This window comes from Bubalus kerabau, chromosome 4, assembly GCF_029407905.1.
Source record: "Bubalus kerabau isolate K-KA32 ecotype Philippines breed swamp buffalo chromosome 4, PCC_UOA_SB_1v2, whole genome shotgun sequence".
NCBI classification, from domain to species: domain Eukaryota; kingdom Metazoa; phylum Chordata; class Mammalia; order Artiodactyla; family Bovidae; genus Bubalus; species Bubalus kerabau.
The window spans coordinates 46,660,219-46,666,701 of NC_073627.1; positions in this window are offsets into that span (position 1 = coordinate 46,660,219).

Consider the following 6,483-nt stretch of genomic DNA (forward strand, 5'->3'; position numbering starts at 1 on the left):
TTAATCCTGCAACTGCTGTTCTCTAACCCATCTCCCCTGCTGGCCATGCTATCTCCCACCCTAAATGCTGGTCGTGCCCACCAATGGTTGTCCAGCCACACCTGCAGCTGGGGCATGGGTTTGTGGTCCAGTCCTGACCTGTGGGACCAGACAGGAGTTCTGCTAGGAAATTTCTATGTGTATTTCTCCACAATACCAAGAAATGCACAAGGAACAACTGCTTCCTGTGTTTGGATGCAGTTGTGTGAGGATACTCTGGAGCTCTAGCAGTCATTTTGCAACCACATGGGGATGACAGCAATGCTGAGAATGGGTGAACAGAAAAGTGGACCTTGAGTTCCTGTATACTTTAGATATTCAGTTCAGTTCAGTCGCTCAGTTGTGTCCTACTCTTTGCAATCTCATGGACTGCAGCACACCAGGCCTCCCTGTCCATCACCAACTCCCAGAGTTTACCCAAACTCATGTCCATTGAGTCAGTGATGCCATCCAACCATCTCATCCTCCGTCATGCCCTTCTCCTCCCGCCTTCAGTCTTTCCCAGCATCAGGGTCTTTTCCAATGAGTCAGTTCTTCGCATCAGGTCGCCAAAGGATTGGAGCTTCAGCTTCAGGATCAGTCCTTCCAATCAACACCCAGGACTGGTCTCCTTTAGGATGGACTGGTTGGATCTCCTAGCAGTCCAAGGGACTCTCAAGAGTCTTCTCCAACACCACAGTTCAAAAGCATCAATTCTTTGGTGCTCAGCTTTCTTTACAGTCCAACTCTCACATCCATACGTGACTACTGGAAAACCCATAGGCTTGACTAGACGGACCTTTGTTGACAAAGTAATGTCTCTGCTTTTTAATATGCTGTATAGGTTCGTCATAACTCTCCTTCCAAGGAGTAAGCGTCTTTTAATTTCATGGCTGCAATCACCATCTACAGTGATTTTGGAGCCCCTCAAAATAAAATCAACCACTGTTTCCATTGTTTCCCCATCTATTGGCCATAAAGTGATGGGACTGGATGCCATGATCTTAGTTTTCTGAATGTTGAGCTTTAAGCCAACTTTTTCACGCTCCTGTTTCACTTTCATCAAGAGGCTCTTTAGTTCCTCTTCAGTTTCTGCCATAAGGGTGGTGTCATCTGCATATCTGAGGTTATTGATATTTCTCCCAGCAATCTTGATTCCAGCTTTTGCTTCTTCCAACCCAGCGTTTCTCATGATGTACTCTGCATATAAGTTAAATAAGCAGGGTGACAATACACAGCCTTGACATACTCCTTTTCCTATTTGGAACCAGTCTGTTGTTCCATGTCCAGTTCTAACTGTGGCTTCCTGACCTGCATACAGATTTCTCAATCCCATATATATATATATTAGACATTGCAAATGCCTCCTTCAGTACTGTCACCTATTAACTTTATATGGTATCTTTTATGAATAGAAATAATTTTGATATAATCAAGTCCTTGATTGATTGTTTTCCAGTATTGGTTTGTGCTTTTGACATTTAAAGTTCATCCTTGTCTCTAGGTCACAAAGTCATCCTACATTTTATTCAGTTGGATTTATGGTTTTACTTTCATATTTAATTCCTTAACTCATCTGAAGTTCACCCTTATAGATGATGTTAGGTAGCAATCCGGTTTTTTTTTTCCTCCATGTAGCAACCAAGTTTTCCCAACTTCACCTAATAAATGGTCTCTTCTGTCGCCATTGATCTGTGATGACTCCTTTATTGTATACCAAATTCACTTTATAAGTGGGTCCTTCTTAGCGTCCTCTTCGTTATTGCTTGGTCTATTGCACTGATGCCCACCTATTTTTGTCTTGCAATACATTGTAATATCCAATAGAGCAAGCTTCTTTTACTCACTTTTCTTTTTAAAGATTATCTCAACTATTCATAGACCTTCCTTCTTTATATAAGTTTTACGGTATCTTATTGTTTTTATTTAAAGAAAAACTACTTGAATTTTATTTGTGATTTGCAGGTTTGGAGATGATTGCTGAACAGAATAAATAAGAAAAAACCTGTACAGAGTCATGTAATAATGATATTTTAGAGCATCAAAAATGAAAAAGTATTCTTAAAGTTATCAGAGAGAAAAAACAGATTTCTGAGAAAAGAATAAGAATCAGATTGGCATCTGACTTTTCTTCAGCAACATCAGACACAAGAATGCAGTAGAGCATGTGGGAAAACCAGAGCTTCCTGCTATGGTCTTTTCTTTTTTAAAATTTTTTTCAAACTTTAAACTTTTTATTTTGTATTGGGGTATAGCCAATTAATAATGTTGTGGTAGTTTCAGGTGAACAGTGAAGGGACTCAGCCATACATATGCGTGTACCCACTCTTCCGCAAGTCCTCTTCCCACCCAGACTGGCACATAGCAGTGAGTAGAGTTCCAGTTCAGTTCAGTTCAGTCACTCAGTTGTGTCCGACTCTTTGTGACCCCATGGACTGCAGCACACCAGGCTTCCCTGTCCTTCACCAACTCCTGGAGCTTGCATAAACTCATGTCCATCAAGTCGGTGATGCCATCCAACCATCTCATCCTCTTCTCCTCCTGCCTTCAGTCTTTCCCAGCATCAGGGTTTTTTCTAATGAGTCAGTTCTTCGCATCAGGTGGCCAAAGTATTGGAGCTTCAGCTTTAGCATCAGTCCTTCAATGAAGTTCCATGTGCTATATAATAGATCATATAGAGTTCCATGTGCTATGCAATAAGTCCATATTGGTTATCCATTTTGAATATCCTGCTATGTTCTTTTTTTCCCAGAAGATTTTATGATGTACCTTTAAACTCAAGCTTGATGGCATGGGGACGCCAGAAAATTGAACTGCTCTCTTTGCCCAGAAATTTTACAGATTATCTATACATTGAATGGAAGATGCATCAGTAAAAGAATTGAGACTATTTATTATTTAGGTATAATTTAAATGGACTATAATTTTAGGACTTCCCTCATGGTCCAGTGGTTAAGACTCCACGCTTCCACTGCAGGAGGTATGGGTTCTATCCCTGGTCAGGAAATTGAGATCCCACATGTCACAGGGTAAGACTAAAAGAAACAGTACTCACAGGACTAAATGAATAATAATAGGCATATGTTATGGACCAATATTTCTTACATTTGATTTTATGCAATTCTTTAAAACATGTTGTATGAGCTTTGGAGTTAACCCAAACACTGGAGTGATGAGATTTATTTCACGTGCTAAAAGAAAAGGTTTGATAAAAACAATTCAAGATCTCAAGGAAATATTATCTCTGCCAAGAAGCACAGCAAGGAGGCTGTAATTTATGATAGAAACAGCATGTCAAATTTGACTTGAGACCTTTTACTCTCCCTTGATCAAGTCTCTTTCTTTAGCTGGATGGATTGTAAATATTTTGCATCTTTGTATTTCTTATTGGCATAGAGAATGGCAAGTCATGGGATGCTGAAACTCCTGTGTAAAGTTATTTTTAGGTTCACAAGATTGCATCAAGAGACATATTTTTTTTCATGCCACATTTCTGTTTAAGTCAGAATTATACATGCCAGTTTCACAATTTCTTCAAAGTGCTGAAAGGAAAATAAATGTAGCAATTAAGAACTATATTCCAGCCAAACCACCAGACAAATTTGAAGAGGAAATATAAATATTTGGAGGCACAAAAGGAGCTTAGAAAATTTGCTGTCCATAAATTCACTCTGAAATAACGACTTTTAGTTACTTTAGTCAGAATTTTTTTAAATTTATTTATTTTTAATTGGAGGATAACTGTTTTACAGTATTGTGTTTGTTTCTACCATACATCAACATGAATCAGCCACAGGTATGTCCTGTCCCATCTCTCACCTCCTGTGGTCATTTTCTGAGGCCTTGCACCCAGGTTCAGTTTTATCCAGAAGCAAAACGTCTGTTGCCCTAGGGGTGCTCCAACCTAGGTGCAGACAAAGGATACTGCTACAGGTATGCCATTTTTTAGTCAGTTTCTATGACAGAAGACATGCTCTGCAAGAATGAGGCACAAAAAGAAACAATGAGCAAATGAATGCGTGGAACTTACTGTCTAAACATTAATTATGAACCAAAATTCCAGTTATAGCAATGTGGAAGCACTCAGCAAGAGGAAATGAAAATATGTCAAGGATCTTGTAATCCTGTCTTTTCAAGGGGGAGATATAGATATTGACTACCTCTAGATATTATTAGAAAAATAATGTTTAATTATGTGTGTAACAATTTAAAGGTAGCCACTTAGAAGATCAAAAGTTGAGTAGAAAAAATTGAATGAAGAAATGACCAATCCAGTGGACGTAAGGAACATAGCAATGATGAGATAAAAAGGAGAAGATAAAACACTCAAAATTTATTTTATAAATTACCATAAAGAAAATGGGTTAAATACACTACTTTTTAAAAAGCTCAGCATGGATTAGAATCATACACATATACTGAAACTTAGCCATATGATCTTTCATAGGACACACAGGTAAAACAACATAGAAAACCTAAATATTAAATAGAAAAAGACACAGCAGGCAAATAGTACCTGAAAGACATCTAGAGTAGAAATTCAATATCACTCAAAATGCATGCACACAATGCTATATTCAAAATGAATAACCAACAATGTCCTACTGTATAGCACAGGTAACTCTGCTCAGTTTTATGTGGCAGCCTGAATGGGAGGGGAAATTGGAGAACAGATACACGTATATGTATGGCTGAGTCCTTTTGCTGTCCACCTGAAACTATCACAACATTGTTAATTGACTATACTCCAATATAAAATAAAAAGTCTAGAAAGCTGTTGTGTAAAGGAGAAAAAATGTTAAGGGGAAATTTTACTTTTTAAAAAGAATCCATGTACAGTTACACAAATAATCTCAACAGTATTAGTATTAGACAAATAGAAAATAAGACACTACAATACTTTGTAGTGAGCCTGTAGAGGGCCTGAGACAGAAAAAATATTAAAATTAACCAAAGAGAAAAGACAGACTGCCTACAAAGGAACTTCAGTTAGACTGAAAAGAGTTATCTTTCACATCCTTGAAATGCTGAGTGAAAATACATGTCAGCGTAGGCACTTTGTACCCACTGGAACTATCAATTAAGAATAAGAGTAAAATAAAGACATTTTAAGTCAACAACAAAGTTAATCACTGATGGAGTTTCACTGAAGGAGAACCATACTGCTGCTGCTAAGTCGCTTCAGTCGTGTCCGACTCTGTGTGACCCCATAAATGGCAGCCCACCAGGCTCCCCCGTCCCTGGGATTCTCCAGGTAAGAACACTGGAGTGGATTGCCATTTCCTTCTCCAATGCATGAAAGTAAAAAGTGAAAGTGAAGTCTCTCAGTCGTGTCTGACTCTTAGTGACCCAATGGACCAAAGCCTACCAGGCTCCTCCGTCCATGGGATTTTCCAGGCAAAAGAGTACTGGAGTGGGGTGCCATTGCCTTCTCCAGAGAACCATACTGAAACACAAATATTGGGTTGGCCAAAAAGTTCTTTTGTTTTTTTCCATATGATGTTAATGAACATTTTGGCCAACCAATACAATAAGGTGTCTGAAGGTTTGGGAAGAGATGGCAGTGTGTGAGAGAAGGATTTCCAGAGATGAAAAGATAGGAATGACTTACTTTGTATATTCTTTAGGTTTTGTTTTTTCTTTCTCTCTCTTTCTGGGGTCAATACTAGCTTAGAACTGCTAACTTTAGCTTCCTGTCTGCTGCACAGAGTATGAGGCAGAGAAGAAAGGAGTAATATATACTTTCATATTAGCAGGATAGTACAGTATAGCACCTATTTGTTCAGCTATGGGATACAAAGAAAGCTCAGTGAAAAATTAACAAATAAATAGAGGAAAGAAATAGCAATCTCCCCTGTGGAGGGGAGATTGGGCTTCCCTGATGGCTCAGCTGGTAAAGAGTCTGCCTGCAATGAAGGAGACCTGGGTTCAATCCCTGGGTTGGGAAGATCCCCTGGAGAAGGGAAAGGCTACCCACTCTAGTATCCTGGCCTGGAGAATTCCATGGACCGAGGACCCTGACAGGCCATAGTCCATGGTGTCACAAAGAGTCAGACACGACTGAGCAACCTTCACTTAGTGTGAACATAACTCACTTAGGAGGGGATATTAGGGCTTCATGACATATTTGGAAGTTGTGTTGGGACAGGTAAAAGGGGCAAGACCCATGGTGAAGAAGTCTGAGATGAGAAATAGAACCGACAGTTGACTGTGCCTCTGTTTCTATAAAAATCACCAACTAGATTCATTTAGCCCTCTAAGTGGGCTTCCTGAAGAAGCGGGCGTGTGTGTGCTTAGTTGTCGGACTCTTTGTGACTCTATGAACTGTAGCCTGCCAGGCGCCTCTGTCCATAGGATTCTCCATGCAAGAATACTGGGGTGGATTGCCATGCCCTCCTCCAGGGGACTTTCCGAACCCAGGGATCAAACTTGCGTCTCTTAAGTCTCCTGCATTGGAAAGTGGGT